The sequence below is a fragment of the Theropithecus gelada genome, chromosome 11 (genome assembly GCF_003255815.1).
Source record: "Theropithecus gelada isolate Dixy chromosome 11, Tgel_1.0, whole genome shotgun sequence".
Classification (NCBI taxonomy): domain Eukaryota; kingdom Metazoa; phylum Chordata; class Mammalia; order Primates; family Cercopithecidae; genus Theropithecus; species Theropithecus gelada.
Window position 1 is genome coordinate 112,475,496 of NC_037679.1, and position 17,524 is coordinate 112,493,019.

At 35.7% G+C, this 17,524-nt stretch overlaps 1 protein-coding gene across 3 annotated transcripts in view; it reads left to right on the forward strand.

Annotated features, from left to right (window-relative positions):
• PIK3C2G (phosphatidylinositol-4-phosphate 3-kinase catalytic subunit type 2 gamma) overlaps positions 1-17,524 on the forward strand; it is a 394,884-nt gene that overhangs the window by 166,513 nt on the left and 210,847 nt on the right. The gene's annotated exons all lie outside the window — the stretch shown is intronic.

Here is a 17,524-nt window from a genome sequence, read left to right on the forward strand (position 1 = left end):
AATCACGGGACACGTTTTATTTTATTATTAACTGATTCCAAAGCAATGAGTTTGTGTTTCACATATGAAAATATTTTTATCCTCTTTAACTCATAAAGTAATAGTTAATAGTTTAGGATCTACCTCACTGTACCTGAATACAAACCTGTTTCTACTATTTATTAGGTTTCTCACTTTAAGCAAGATACTTAATTTTTATAAGACTCATTTTTCTCAGGCATTAAAAATTAGAATAATAATATTTACTTTCAGAAGGTTGTCATAAGAATTAATGCACTATGGGGCCACAGTGTTGGACAGCCGTGTGAATTCAACCAGGAGTCATGCAGCCTTATATCTGTAAGAGCTATGAGAGTTATAATCCTGTCCCATAGGAAGAACTTCTTCACCCAAAAAACCAAAATTTATTGAGCACCTTCCATGAGTTAAGCCATATTGTAGTCTTCAGGGATACAGCAATGAATAAAAGAGACAAAAAACCCAGTCCTTCCTTATGTAGCTTTTAAGAGAAATAAAACCCATACTTGTAAGGCATTGATAAGTACGAGGAAGAAAAATAAAACAAATAGGAAACATAAAAAGTACAAGGGTCAGGTAGTTGCAATTTTGAGCTGGGGAAGCAAGAAAAGGCCTTATTAAAAAGGTGACATTTGAAAAAGACCTCAGTGAAGTGAGAGTGAACCACCTACGTATCTGAAGAAAGAGGATGCCTGGAAGAAGTAATAGCATGGGCGAAGGCATTAAGGTGTCTATTTAGGGTGCTGGGAAGACAACAATGGGGCCAAGGTGGCTGGGTTAACTTGAATGAGGGGAAGACTAGTAGTAGATGAGGTTACAGGGGGAAAGAGTAAGGGTAGGGGCAGGTTATATAAAAATTTCTAGGCATTATTAGAATATTAGCTTTAATCCAAATGATTAGAGGGCTCTGAGAAGATGAAAGGCATAATTTGGCTTATATTATCAAGAGATCAATTTTGACCTATTAAAGTGTGAAGTAACTATTGAACATCATCATCTGGGCTAGAACTAAAAATGAGAAAATTATCAACATATAGGTGAGGTTTAAAGCCATATTAACAGAGAAGGTCATAGGCGAATGATATAAATAGAAAAGAAAAGAAGTCCAAATATTTAGTGGTAATGTCAACATTTAAAAAAATCAAAGAGATAAAGTAGAACCAAAAAAGAAAACTGAAGAGAAGCAGTCAGAGATATAAAAGATAAACCAAGTGAGCATGGAATTCTGTAACACTATATAAAGCATCAAAAGAGAGATGTGATCACCTGTGTAAAATGCTACTGGTAGGTCAAGTAAAATTGAGATCTGATTAGCACCATAGAGGTCATTGGAGGTCATCCAAAAAGCACTTTCAATTGAGTAGAGGTAAAACCTGATGGGAATATATTCAGGAGTGAAAAGGAGAGCCATCAAAAACAATTATTTTAGGAGTTTTGCTAGGGAAGGGAAGAGAGAACTGTGGCAATGGCTGAAGAGGGACATGTTATATGAAAAGAGTTTTGCTTCTTTGCTTTTACAATTGGAAAAATTGCTTTTTAAATATACTGGTGGGAAAAATCAAATAGGGCAACATTGATGGACAAAAGAAAGAGTTTCTGGTGCAAAATCCTTGAGTAATGATAGGGTGTGATATCTGTAGCACAGGAAGATTGGTACACGAAGTTCATACATAGTAAGAGGAGAAAATGAAGAGTGGATTGGAAGAGGTGTGTGGGTGCATGTGGTGGTAGTTGCCTGTAGAGTGAAGGAAGCAAAGTCATCTTTTCATGACTGTGTCTGGGCCTCTTTATTTTCTGTATGCAACAAACTAAAAATCGCTTAAAGTAATAGAGAAGTCTAAGATTTCCCAATGAGACAACAAAGGACAAACCAGCAAAGCAGATGATAAAAAGATAAAAGTGGGAGTACAATGTGCTATAGACAGAAGTGCATCCTGGAGACTCAAGTGTCAAGTGCAGCATTGTGGATCATTCTACTTAAACTTCTTATTTAACTCTTCTTGAAGCTTTGTTTTCTTTTAATTCCCTACGTCTATCTGTATCTTTTTCTTATTCAAATGAAGCTGTAAAAATATGAAACTTTAAAAATAAAATTTTAATTCAGTAGTGAGGCTGAATACTAGTTTCTATCAAGGGGATGAAAATATTGACCAATATTAGCAGCATTTATAATCTGTACTATGGTAATGTAGGAGTATGCAATTAGAATTTAATATACAATATATTTTGCATAAATGATATTTAAATGAAAGATATATTAATATGAATAATCACTATAGCTTTTCTTTAACTGACAGTATTAACCCCAAAACTATGAGAAATAACTCTATTAACCTCACCCAGACAGTGAATGTCCTCACTGATTGTGGAATACCATAAAATATGCACTGGACCAATTTCACAAACATAAATATTATTGTCTGTCCTCAAAATGTTTACGTTCTTTCTTAAAAGAATAAGAAAAACATAAATAAGCAATCAAATCTGAAAAGAACATTTATAAAGTAATCTTGCAACAATGGTACGATAATGACAATAGCCCTCAAGGAAAGAAAAATAAAACTATATTTCGATTTGGATGAGATTAGTTGAGGTGAATTCTTAGAAGAGGGGTTTCGAAACAGCGTTTTGAGGAGATGATAGATAAGAGTAAAGTGAAAAGATTCCGAGAACGAACTCGTACAAATATAGAGAGGCTGAAAGGAGAAAGGAGTAGCCACACTATGTTTCTAAAGCAGGACTTATTGTAAAGATGAATGTGAGAAAGAGTTCCAAGTCATAACATTATAATTCTTCAGATATTAACAACATTTATAATTGACTAAAATATTTAAGAGTACGCCTTTTAAAATGATTAGAAAACTATTCATCTTTTTGTGCATACATTTTTATATAGACTTGAGTTAGATCTGAATCATTCAGTCTACAAGTTCTTCTGTATGGTCAATATCCTACTTTTATTTATTTATTTTTGAGACGGATTCTCGCTCTCCTGGCCCAGGCTGGAGTGCAATGATGCAATCTCGGCTCACTGCACTCTCCACCTCCCAGGTTCAGGCAATTCTCCTGCCTCAACCTCCCAAGTAGCTGGGATTACAGGCACCTGCCACCACGCCTGGCTAAGTTTTTGTATTTTTAGTAGAGACAGTTTCCCCATTTTAGCCAGTTTGATCTCAAACTCCGGACCTCAGGAGATCCACCTACCTCAGCCTCCCAAAGGGCTGGGATTACAGGCATGACCACCATGCCCAGCCTAATATCCTATTTTTTACTCCAGAATGATTACCTGGAACCTAAACTGATCTTACAAATTAAGAAATAGAATTAGCATTCAGAAAGCAAAAGAGTACCTACTCTGTACATGGTGCTGTCTGTGTGTGTGCTTGTGAGTGTATGTATGTGTGTATATTTATGTATATATAATTTTTCATAAGTAATAAAAAATCAGTATATTTATTCAATTTTGAGACTTTCATTCAATGTGATGTGAATGTATTGTACTTTTATTTCATAGGCTATTATGGCTTTAAAAAGTTTTTTCATTTTACAGCACATAGGAAATGAAAAATCACTTCTTTTGTTATATCTTTGTTTACAGGAACTTCTGAAAAGTAAAATGTGTACCCTTTTATTTCTGTAATCACTGAAAAATCCTTCTATATGTATCAGAAGAAATGTTATTAAAAAGTGAAAATTTTGGTTAAAAAACCAAAGAGAACAACTGAGTGGGACCGAATGAACAGAAAATTATTTCATGGTAAAAGTGATACCATGTTAATAAGAAAATGGACACTTGCTAAATCTAAATGAATACTAAAGTCTATCTCTGATCTCTTACCCTTCACTAATTTTAATAATTGTTGTATATGCCATGTCTAATCATTTAGACATTAGAAAGATTCTCTAGAAACTGAATTGCCAAAATATTTATAGAAAGCACCTCAGAGTGTGATGACCTTCTCCTTGACACCCAAGAATTATTAACACAGTTGCCACTTCAACATTCCCAATTCATAAAGCATTATATAACTATGCAAATACTCCAGGCCTGACTCATGCTGTCATGTGTGTTGAGTGTATTTCATCTGGCAAGAAACAAATATTGGCTTTTTTCTTGTCCATCAGAGAGTGCCAAGGCACTATTCTATTACAAAATAAATATATAAACAAATCAATGAATATTAAAATTCCCATTCCAGTAAAATCTATACACCTCTTGTCCTCCAAACACACTATAAGCCATCTCCCCTCTATAATGTTATGTTTGGCATTCAGTGACTCTTCCTGGAATGGCCACCCCTGTCTTTACCTCCTGGGGCTTTAGTAGTCTTATCAGTAGTATGAAGTCTCACTTGAACAACTCCAATCTTGAGAATTTCCAACTCTGCTGAAATTCTGTACCATATTTTGTCTTTATCAATTGTTTGGTATTTATGTTTTTAGTCTTACATGTATGTTGCATCTTACAAATTCTCACACTTAGCCTAATGTATTTAGTAAATATTACCAGTATTTTTATTGAATTGGAGCTGCAAAATCAGGCAGACCACAAACTCAGTGGTGGTTTTGACCTTTCCTTGCTGAATGATCTGAAATTCCCTGAACTTCAGTTTCCATAGTGTAGAATGTGGATAATAGTAACTATTAGGATATAGTTACTATTTAGTAACTATATCCAGTCAATAAATGGTGGTGGTGCTGTTGCTGCTGATGACAATGACAAATAACGATATCAACAATTACTAATTTTTTTCTTTCATTCTTTTCCTTCAGTGTGCTTGAACTGATTTGACCTTTTATCTAACATAACCTGGATACTTTTATTTATTCTTTGTATTGAAAATATTTCTGAGTCCCTTTGTTTCACCCAAACCCAAAGAATCCATTCAAGTTATGTCCTAAGTTTGATATGTTTATATGCATTCTCTATCACAGTGGATGCTTTTGTATAATTTTAGTACAATCATGTTCATTTTTTGTCCTTACCCATAATTAAAACTATGTGATACTTGCTAAAATAGAACACTGCCAAATAATATTAATGAAGACTGCCAAATAATATTAATGATGCAGAATAGAAAGACCAGAAATATACCTTATTATATTCAAGAATTTCTATTTTTTCAAAAAATTTTAAGTCAATGGAGGCAAGATCAATTATTTAATAAATGGTGTTTGGATGGCCAGCTGAGGGGAAAAAAAATGGGTCCGAAGCTAGCACAAGCCACTAGAATGTACCAGATATTCAAAATTAGAAAAGAGAAAGAGAAAGAGAGAAACAATGAAAATATCAAAAGAAAAAAAAAATCAGAGACTTTTTTATATTAGGAAAATACTTTTTAATAAATCAGTTTTGCATATCAAATCTTTTCAGTGGTGAGGAACTAATTTCTTTAATTAACACAGAACCCCTACAAACCCATAAAAATGGTTGAAAAATATAAGCAAATAATTCCATTAAAAATATATACTGTATATGGTTCTTAAACACAAGAATTGGTATTCAACTTGAATTATAAAATATAATCATATACCGCTTTCACCTATCAGATTGGCAAAAATTAAAAAAAAAAAATTGGTGGCAGCCTACTAGTGAAACTGTGGGGAAACAGAATTGCAAATTGAAGATGGAAGTTTAATTGTTAAAATGTTATGGATGATTGTTTATCAGTTATCTTTTACATTTTAAAATACATGTATTTTCACAAAGCAATTTTCCTTTTAAATACTAATTACAGATTTACTAAGATAGGTGCAAAATGATGTATGTATGATAATATTCATGGTAGTTTTGGTTGTAAAAAAATGAAAACAAATACTCATCAATGTAGAATTGGTAAAAATATTTTGTTATACTCATCCAAATAAAATCTTATTTACTTTAGAAAGCACTCTACATGCTAACTTTAAACCAGCCCAAGATGTATTATTACATTTCAAAAGCAATATGCAGTCTGTGTGTATAACATTCTACTATTCATGTAAAAGAAATATTTATTACTTACCTTGAGTGCAATTGCATAGAACATCTCTGAATGGATACAAAAGAAACTAGGTACAATGTTTTAACGAGGGGAAAATGGGCACAGAGAGAGGAGGACGGGAGACTTAATTTTCATTGTCATCTCATTTGCATCTTTCAGATTTTGTAACCTAGATACATTGCCTATTTAAAAGAGTAAGAAAAGTAGATAATTTTTGAAAACCCTATAATTAGCCATGTTTTGAGAGCAATAGCAACAGACTGTATAATCTCCCCATATCTTTTTATATAAACACAGAATTTAGACCCTGCCAATCTGCCACTTAATTATTTTAATCATATGGAAGGGAAGGAACTTAAGATGATCTTGTGTTGCCTCTTAAGACCCACTCCACAGTTTCCCTGCCCCTGCCCTGGAGGTTAACCTCCATGGACAATGTCCAGAGTCTCTCTTGCCCCTGGCTTTTGTTTGGATAAGCCAATTGGCAGTCCTAGCAGGAGATTACAGGAAAAAAAGAGAGTTCAGAGTAGGTATTCTCTGCTTCCCTATCTGTGGGACTCTCCTTCAGTTGACTGTGTCTTCCCTTCTCTTTTCATGGCGGCTGACTCATTCCTGAAGTCCCACACGTCAGGCCTGAGTGTTAACAGTATCACCTGTGTACCCAATGTACCACCTATAACGTGTACCACCAATGTACAACCTATACCATGTGATTTTTCTCCCTGCAACCTTTTTTAACAGTCCCATTAAACCTTCCTCAAGTTGTCTGCATAGTGATCATTTTCTGTTTAGACCCTGTTACAGTGGAGGAAGTAGCTATTGTTGTTGTTGTTTGGCTATAATTAATATAGGAATGAATAAAAGTGAATATTTAATCATTGGCATGAACCATGTACAAAAGCACAGTTAGGTGTTTTATATTAACTTCAAGAGAATATGTATGTCAAAATAGAGTCTTTATTCAAAATGAAGGGCACTCTGTTTTGTCTACTTCTGTATATATACAGTCTACTGGTTTCAAAGGCCTTTTTCCTTCACTTTTTTCTTCTTTTAAATTTGATTGCTAGGCATCTTACTATTTAATGGCCCACGTACTATAAAACAGAGAGTAGAAAAGAGTCCAGTGAAATTCTTTTATTTAGAAGAGATGAAAATATATTGATATTTCCTTCTAGGTGGTGGTGATCTTACAGTTCTGTTTCTTCCCACTGCTCCATGCTACTTCACCTTTGTTCAAAGGTTGAATACAGATATTGAACTAAATATTGTAATAACTTCCTCGTTATTAATATAAGAGTACTCATGGTACCCCTGGATTTGGTTCCTGTGTAGGATGATCACGTTTTACTCAGGGTCACGTGATATTATGAACCACGCGTGGCAATTCCACAACATGCAGCAATTGGCAGTGACCCTTTTTGCTTGTGCCCAGTCAGGTAGATTTGTGTTATTTTGAATGGCAGAATCACTACAAGACTTTTTAATAAATAGGAAGTAACCATGACAGATTTTTGTCCAGACAGATGTTCAGGGTTATCTTGTGACAGAATACTCAAACAAGTTGTCAAACTTAAGAATGATTTGTGCATTTTCTTTTTGAAATAAAAATTTCAAATTTGCAGCCTTTCTTGTGATGTCTGGTGAGTTGCCACTTGGCGTATATCCTATTAACACACAGACACATGCACTTCATGTCAGGTGCCCCTTCAAGATAAAGGTAACTTTTCACAGTAATGGAAAAGCAAATATTATTTGTTTTAAAAATGTTACAAGGGAGTATTCTGAAAAATGTTATGTTTGTTTGGATATGTTTTCATAACTACCTGGATTTGTTAACAAAAAATACGTAAAAGCTGAAAAAAATCTTTTATCTGTGTACTTTTAAAACTTGGAGACAAAATTTTCTATTCTGTCATAAAATCTTCCAAATAATGAATTTATAAATATAAAGGTGCAACAGCTTCCACTAGCATGTAAGGACAACTGATAGCTATTGAGTAATATTGAACTGTTAAGCAAAATTGTTTAAAATATTTGCTTAGCTGTTGGATGGTATTATTTAACAGTATTATCATTGAGAATGCATCGATAACATTAATGCAGATTACGGGGGATTTCCTGCAAGTAGGTCTCTGCATCTTTGTGATGGCTTCTTCCCGGCAATGAAGCTGAGGAAATCAAATATTGGAATGAGACCTCAGTAATGTAAAATGTAAACTAAGGTCCTAAAATGTAATGGAAAATATTCAACAACACAGCTCTCACTAAGTAGTATTAATGAACAATAATCGTTAGATAGAGTAAAAAGTGCTTTTTTGATTAAAACATACAATAAAATTATTTTTGAATAGTATTTCCTCTCTCTTATTCTTTTAAATTTGATCTCAGTTTGTGTATGTTTTGTAATGGAAGATATTAGTATGAAAGAATATACTTATAATTCATTTGTTTTTATTATATATGTTTAATATACACACAATGATGTTTTAATATACATAGTGAAATGATTACTACAGTCAAGCAAATTAACATATTGATCATCTCACATAGTTACAGTCCATTTTGGGATAAGAGCACTGAAAATCTACGTGTTTAAAATGATCAATATAAAATACAGTGTTATTAACTATAGTCCTCATGTTGTACATTAGATATCTAGACTTTTGCATCATATACAACTGCATCTCTGTTCCCTTTGACCTACATCGCCCCATTTCTTCTCCCTGGCCACATCCCACAACCACCATGTTATGTATTGTACTTTCTTTTAGATCCCACATAAAAGTAAAATTGGGCAGTATTTTTCTTTCTGTGTCTGGCTTATTTCACGTAATATCCTTTAAGTTTATCCATGTTGTAGAAAATGGCAAGATTTCCTTTTATAAGCCTGAATAATATTTTATATAATTATATATAATGAAATATTGTTACAAATTGAAAACATCTCATATATGTATATATTATATACACACAGATATATAATTGTGGTGGATATATATGTGGTGGAGATATATATATATATATGTATATATATCCATCCCAATTTATTTATCCATCCTTCCCAACCATTGATGGACACTTAAGTTGTTTTTATTTCTTGGCTATTATGAATAAGACTGCAATGAATGTGAGACTGCAGATATCACTACCAGGGGCTGACTTTATTTATTTCTGGGTACATACCTAGAAGAGGGATTACTGGATCATATGATAGTTCTATTTTTAGTTTTTTGAGAAACTTCCATACTGTTTTCCATAATGGTTGTACCAACTTACATTTCCACCAACAGTGTATTGAGTCCTCTTGGTGCCATTGTTTAAAGTTAGTTTGACCATATATGCTTTCATTTATCTCTGGGCTCACTATTCTGTTGCATTGGTCTCTGTCTCTGCTTTCATGCCAGTACCATACTGCTTTGATTATTATAGCTTTGCTTGCATATAACTCTTTTTATTTTTATTTTTTATTTTTTTTTTATTTTACTATAAGTTCTGGGATACACGTGCTGAAAGTGCAGGTTTGTTACATAGATATACATGTGCCATGGTGGTTTGCTGCACCTATCAGCCTATCATCTAGGTTTTAAGCCCCACATGCATTAGGTATTTGTCCTAATGCTCTCCCTCCGCTTGCCCCCAACCCCACAGCAGGCCCCAATGTGTGATGTTCCCCTCCCTGTGTCCACGTGTTCTCATTGTTCAACTCCCACTTATGAGTGAAGACGTGCGGTGTTTGGTCTTCTGTTGTTGTGTTAGTTTGCTGAGAATGATGGTTTCCAGCTTCATCCATGTCCCTGCAAAGGACATGAACTCATTCTTTTTTTATGACTGCATAGTATTCCATGGTGTGTATGTATGCCACATTGTTTTTATCCAGTCTATCATTGATGGGCATTTGGGTCGGTTCCAAGTTTTTGCTATTGTAAATAGTGCTGCAATAAACATACATGTGCATGTGTCTTTATAGCAGAATGATTTGTATTACCTTGTGTATATACCCAGTAATAGTATTTCTGGTCCTACATCCTTGAGGAATTGCCACACTGTCTTCCATAATGGTTGAACTAATTTACACTCCACCGACAGTGTAAAAGCATTTCTATTTCGCCATATCCTCACCAGTATCTGCTGTTTTCTGACCTTTAATGATCGCCATTCTGACTGGCATGAGATGGTATCTCATGTGGTTTTGATTTGCATTTCTCTAATAACAAGTGATGAGCTTTTTTTCATATGTTTGTTGGCCATGTAAATGGCTTCTTTTTTTTTTTTTTTTTTTTTTTTGAGACAGAGTCTCGCTCTGTCACCCAGGCTGGAGTGCAGTGGCCGGATCTCAGCTCACTGCATGCTCCGCCTCCCGGGTTCCCGCCATTCTCCTGCCTCAGCCTCCCGAGTAGCTGGGACTACAGGCGCCCGCCACCTCGCCCAGCTAGTTTTTTGTATTTTTTAGTAGAGACGGGGTTTCACCGTGTTAGTCAGGATGGTCTCGATCTCCTGACCTCGTGATCCGCCCGTCTCGGCCTCCCAAAGTGCTGGGATTACAGGCTTGAGCCACCGCGCCCGGCCTAAATGGCTTCTTTTGAGAAGCGTTCATTCATATCCTTTGCCCACTTTTTGATAGGGTTGTTTATTTTTATTCTTATTTTTATTTTTGAGATGGAGTTTTGCTATTGTTGCCTGGACTACAATGCAATGGTACAATCTCGGCTCACCCGCAACCTCCACCTCCTGGGTTCAGGTGATTCTCCTGCCTCAGCCTCTCGAGTAGCTGGGATTATAGGCATGTGCCACCATGCCTGGCTAATTTTGTATTTTTAGTAGAGATGGGGTTTCTCCATGTTGGCCAGGCTAGTCTCGAACTCCCAACCTCAGGTGATCCACCCGCCTCAGCCTCCCCAAGCGCTGTGATCACAGGCGTAAGCCACCAGTCCTGCTTGTTGTTTCCTTTTTTCTTGTAAATTTGTTTAAGTTCCTTGTAGATTCTGGATATTAGACCTTCGTTAGATGGGTAGATTGTAAAAATTTTCTCCCCTTCTGTACATTTGCTGTTCTGATAATAGCTTCTTTTGCTGTGCAGAATCTTTAGTTTAATTGGATCCAATTTGTCAATGTTGGCTTTTGTTGCAATTGCTTTTGGTGTTTTAGTCATGAAGTCTTTGCTCATACCTGTGTTTCTGAGTGGTATTGCTTAGGTTTTCTTCTAGGGTTTTTATGGTTTTAGATTTTATGTTTAAGTCTTTAATCCACTTTGAGTTAATTTTTGTGTAAGATGTAAGGAAGGGATCCAGTTTCAGTTTTCTGCATATGGCTAGCCCGTTTTCTCAACACCATTTATTAAATAGGGAATCCTTTCCCCATTGCTTGTTTTTGTCTGGTTTGTCAAAGATCACATGGTTGTAGACATGTGGTGTTATTTCTGAGGCCGTTGTTCTGTTCCATTGGTCTATATATCTGTTTTGATGCCAGTACCATGCTCTTTGGTTACTGTAGCCTTGTAGTATAGTTTGAAGTCAGGTAGCATGATACCTCCAGCTTTGCTCTTTTTGCTTAGGATTGTCTTGGCTATGTGGGCTCTTTTTGGTTCCATATGAAATTTAAAGTAGATTTTTCTAATTCTGTTAAGAAAGTCAATGGTAGCTTGATGGGAAAAACATTGAATCTACAAATTACTTTGCGCAGTATGGCCATTTTCATGATATTGATTTTTCCTATCCATGAGCATGGAATTTTTTTTCCATTTGTTTGTGTCCTCTCTTATTTCCCTGAGCAGTAATTTGTAGTTCTCCTTAAAGAAGTCCTTCACATCCCTGTAAGTTATATTCCTAGGTATTTTATTTTCTTTGTAGCAATTGCGAGTGGGAGTTCACTCATGATTTGCCTCTATGCTTCTCTTTTATTGGTGTGTAGGAGTGCTTGCGAATTTTGCAAATACATTTTGAATCCTGAGACTTTGATGAAGTTGCTTATCAGCTTAAGAAATTTTTGGGCTCAGACAATGGGGTTTTCTAAATATAATCATGTCATCTGCAAACAGAGACAATTTGACTTCCTCTCTTCCTATTTGAATATCGTTTATTTCTTTCTCTTGCCTGATTGCCCTGGCCACAACTTTCAATACTATGTTGAAGAGGAGTGGTGAGAGAGGGCATCCTTGTCTTGTGCTGGTTTTCAAAGGAAATACTTCCAGCTTTTGCCCATTCAGTATGATATTGGCTATGGGTTTGTCATAAATAGCTCTTATTAGTTTGAGATATGTTTCATCTCAAACTAATATGTAGTTTATTGAGAGTTTTTAGCACGAAGGGGTGTTGAATTTTATTGAAGGCCTTTTCTGTGCCTATTCAGATAATCATGTGGTTTTTTGTCATTGGCTCTGTTTATGTGATGGATTATGTTGATTGATTTGTGTATGTTGAACCAGCCTTGCATCCCAGGGATGAAGCTGACTTGATTGTAGTGGATAAGTTTTTTGATGTGCTGCTAGATTTGGCCAGTATTTTACTGAGGATTTTTGCATCCACATTCATCACGGATATTGGCCTGAAATTTTTGTTGTTGTTGTTGTGTCTCTGCCAGGTTTTGGTATCAGGATGATGGTGGCCTCATAAAATGAGTTAGGGAAGAGTCCCTCTTTTTCTATTGTTTGGAATAGTTTCAGAAGTAATGGAACCAGCTCCTCCTTGTACCTCTTGTAGAATTTGACTGTGAATCTGTCTGGTCCCGGGCTTTTTCTGGTTGGTAGGCTATTAATTACTGCCTCAGTTTTAGACTTGTTATTGGTCTATTCAGAAATTCTCCTTCTTGCTGGTTTAGTCTTAGGAGGGTGTATGTGTCTAGGAATTTACCCATTTCTTCTAGATTTTCTACTTCATTTACATAGAGGTGTTTATAGTATTCTCTGGTGGTAGTTTATATTTCTGTGGTATCAGTGGTGACATCCCCTTTATCATTTTTTATTGCTCCTATTTGATTCTTCTCTCTTTTCTTCTTTATTAATCTGGCTAGCAGTCTATTTTGTTAACCTATTTAAAAAAAAAAAAAACGCTTCCAGATTCATTGATTTTTTTTTTTGGAGGGTTTCTTGCGTCTCTATCTCCTTCAGTTCTGATCTAATATTAATTAATTCTTGTCTTCTGCTAGCTTTTAAATCTGTTTGCTCTTGCTTCTCTACATTAATTTGATATTAAGGTGTCGATTTTAGATCAAATTAAAGAACTTTGTTATTTCTACTTTAATTTTGTTATTTATCCAGGAGTCATTCCGGAGCAGGTTGTTCAGTTTCCATGTAGTTGTCCAGTTTTGATTGAATTTCTTAATCCTGAATTCTATTTTGGTTGCACTGTGATCTGAGAGACTGTTTGTTATGATTTGCGTTCTTTTGCATTTGCTGAGGAGTGTTTTACTTCCAATTATGTGGTCTATTTTAGAATAAGTGCTATGTGGTGCTGAGAAGAATGTATATTCTGTTCATTTGGGGTGGAGAGTTCTGTAGATGTCTATTAGGTTTGCTTGGTCCAGAGCTGGGTTCAAGTCCTAAATATTCTTATTAATTTTCTGTCTCATTTATCTATCCAATATTGACAGTGAGGTGTTAAAGTCTCCCACTATTAGAGTATAAGTCTCTTTGTAGATCTCTAAGAACTTGTTTTATTATTCTAGGTGCTCCTGTATTGGGCGCATATATATTTAGGACAGTTAGCTCTTCTTACTGCGTTGTTTCCTTTACCATTGTATAATGCCCTTCTTTGTCATTTTTGATCTTTGTTGGTTTAAAGTCTGTTTATCAGAGACTAGGATTGCCACTCCTGCTTTTTTTTTTTTTTTTTTGCTTTTCATTTGCTTGGTAAATATTCCTCCCTCCCTTTATTTTGTATGCATATAACTCTTGAATGAATATAAACATCTGAGAAGTGTTCAACAATTTTTCCTCTTAGGAGTATCTGATGAAAAGTTTTGATGACCTGCGCTTTTAATAATTGACTTTCAGATCCTGAGGGGAGGGTTTAGGCTACTGGTTCAACATAAAAGTTAAATGGAACACTCATGTCTTGAGGTTACTGCCAATACTAAACACATTGTAAAGCGCCTTAAGAATTCTTTCACAGGTGTTCTGAATAGTAATTTTTAAACAACAAAAAGAGACCCTCTGTCAGTTTTGTCTTATTCTTTTCAATTAAAACAGAGAAAGTAATTTTCTATCAAAAAAAAATGTATGCAAGTGAACATAGCTCAATTAGCTTTTAAATGTAAATTTTAATTAGTGTTCTGACTCAGTGCCTAATTTGAATGTTGTCAGTTATCTGTGGTTTAGACTATTCCATGCCAAAATTTACTCTTGTTTGTTAGGAAGAGTCAAAAGTTGGCTTAATTCCATGCCTCTGCTTAGCATTTTATTAATGTAAAGCTTCTTGTAGTTTTAAGTGCCACATAAATACCTTTGTACACCTATCTGATACAGGTCTTCTTTTCAAAACAGAGCTTTTCTACTAGCCTCTTTTAACTAGTAGAAATTAGTAATATTCATTCATCTGCTTCTTTAGTTAATTCAGCAGTTATTTAATGAATGCCTACTATATGTTAAGCTTTGTCCCGTGCATTAAGATACAACAGTAAACAAAATAAAAATCTCAACACCCTAATGGAGTTTACATCCTAGTGGAGGAAACAAATAATAAGCAAGATAAATAAATAAGGGGCATAAAATGTTCTCTCATGAAAAATCAATACAAGGACCTATGATGGGAAGACGCAGTGCAATTTTAGATAAAGCACCTGGGGAAGAACTATTTGAAAAGCACTGGAGTAAAGATATTTGAGGGAGTCAGCCATGAAGATATTGGGTGAGGAGCTTTCTCTGCTGAGAAAATAGTGAGTTCAAAGGTATTAGAGTGTGCTTAGCAATGTAGGGAAGTATGAAAAGCCAGCATAGTCGTGTGAGGTATACACAGGGAAAGGAAACAGATCATGCAGGGTCTTATGGTTTTTGTAAGGTGGCTGAGTATCTGAATGAGAATGGAATCCATTAGCAGAATCACTTTGCCTGCTGTTTTGAGAATAGCATTAAGGAGACAAAGGCAAAAGCAGAAAAGTCACACATTCTTAAGTTATTGCAATAGTCAGCTGAGAAATGTTATTGTATTAGCTGAAGGTGGTACCAGATGTAGTCAGATTCTATTCTACTACTGAATTTTAGAATTCAGAACATTTTAGAAATTTCTATTCTTAATTTGAAGATAGAACTGACAGAATTTATTGATGAATTGGATGTGAGATATATTCCTCATCTAGCGCTGCATAACTAAGTTTTATTCACTTAAGAAACACATATTTATTATTTCACTATTTCTGTAGGTCAGGAATTCATGTACCCCTTAGCTGGGTTCCCTCCCACAGTGTTTTTCTCTCAAGAGGCTGTAATCAAGGCGTCAACCTGGAATCTACCCTCATCTCAAGATTCAACTGGAGAAAGATTTGCTTCCAAGCTCACTCAAGTGATTACTGGCAGCATTTAATTCCTTGCCAGGAGGCCCACTTCATCAAAGCAAACATGTAAGAATAGCTAAAGAAAACACCAGCAAGACCAAAGTCAGAGCCTTTTACAACCTAATCACAGAAGATCACTATATCAGCTTTGCCATAATATATTGGCTAGGAAGAAATCACTAGGTCCAGCCCACACTTAGACAAGAGTTTTACACAAAAGACATGAACACCAGTAGGTGGGATCACTGGGAGCTACATCAGAAGATGCCTCCCACCTAAGGTACGCCAGGGGGTTGGGAAGGGGAGGTGGGTGGCGGTTAATGGAGAAGAGTCAAGAATGACCCTCATGTAAATAACAATACATAGGATTATTTTACTTGATAAACTCTCTTTTGGTGTTTAAAATTTTATTTTCTCCCTTGAATTGCAGAATTTTAATGGCTATAAATCATAAGTTCCAAATCGTTGTCTTAGATCATTTGAGCTGCCATAACAAACATACCATAAACTAAGTGGCTTATAAAAAATAGGAATTCATTTCTATCAGTTCTGAAGGCTACAAAGTCCAAGATCAAGGTACCAGCAGATTCAGTGTCTGGTGAGGACTTGATCCTGCTTCATGGACCGCTGTCTTCTCACTGTTTTCTCACATGGCCAAAGGGATACAGGAGCTCTCTGGGATTTCCTTTATAAGGACACAAATCCCATTCATGAGATCTCCACCTTCATGACCTAATCACATCCCAAAGGCTCCACCTCCTAATATCATCACATTATTGGTTAGGATTTCAACGTATGAATTTTTAGAGGAACACAAACATTCAGTTGATAGCATTCGTTTGTTCATTATATCCTTTAAAGAATAAAAAAGACTGTCTGCCTCCACTCATAATCTGTCAATGACATTTGCCTTATGCCAGTTCTACTTGTTTTCTTTACCATTCTGGAGTTCCCAGAAGTTACTCAGTCCCAGCACTGTTTATTAAGAATTCAGATGTGCCCCTTGTTGCCTTACAGAGCAAAGACAGAAGTCCTTGTTCTCAACAAGAGCTCAGCAAAGGCAATTGTTTATCTGTTAGTTTACTGAGCGACTTAAAGTTTAGGAATAAATAAAGTTTTTAAAATATTAAATATTTTGGACAAATGTCCAAGGTCATGAAGCAAGATCATTCGTCTGGGGTAAATACCTGAGGTTTGTTGTCTCATGACAAGGAAATTAAGGACGCAGACACACAAGTGAGTTTAAGAGCAGAGGTTTAATAGGCAAGAGAAAGAGAAAAACTCTCCCCTGCAGAAAGAGAGGGGCTCCTACATGGGTCTCCCAGTCGAAATGCACAGGGGGTTTTACAGACGAGCTTGTGGAGGTGGTGTCTAATTTACATAGGGCACAAGAGATTGGTCAGACTAGGTGTGCCATTTGCATAGTGCAAAGAAGCTAGCCGCCCCACCCTCATCTTTTATTATTCAGATGGGTCCCCTACCTGGCCAGCACCATGTTGCCTGTTCCTTTACTGTACACTTGGTTGGCAAAGAAAAGAGAAGATGGAGCCTCTAGGTTGAACATGCCTGGCCCCCAAGTAACCTTTTCCTACTGGCACAGTTGTCGGCATTCACCTGTGCAAGCTTTCAGCTTGCTTATCTACATCTGCAGCTTGATTTTACAAGCTGCTCTTTGTTAGAAAAGAAATAATTTGGGGGCTGCTTTTTGTTAAAAGAGAACCTTACCAAGGACTCTCTTAGTCTCACCAACTGCTTAAATAATTTCTTTTTAGCTTCTGAATCATTTATACTACTAGTAAATGGCAGAGCTGAGTTGTCAGTCCATTCTTTTTATATAAAAGTTTTCAGTTTTTGAGAACTTTGTAATCTTGAGGGACAAAACCAATTATCTTGAAACCATCAGAAAAAATGGTGACTTTCAAAGCATTATAATGTGAAATAGAAGTACAATGGAAACATAGAAAAAAGAACAATAAGGGTAGACTGGAATAGAGAAACTGGCTGGGAGGAGAACAAGACCAAACTGGAGCCATAGATAA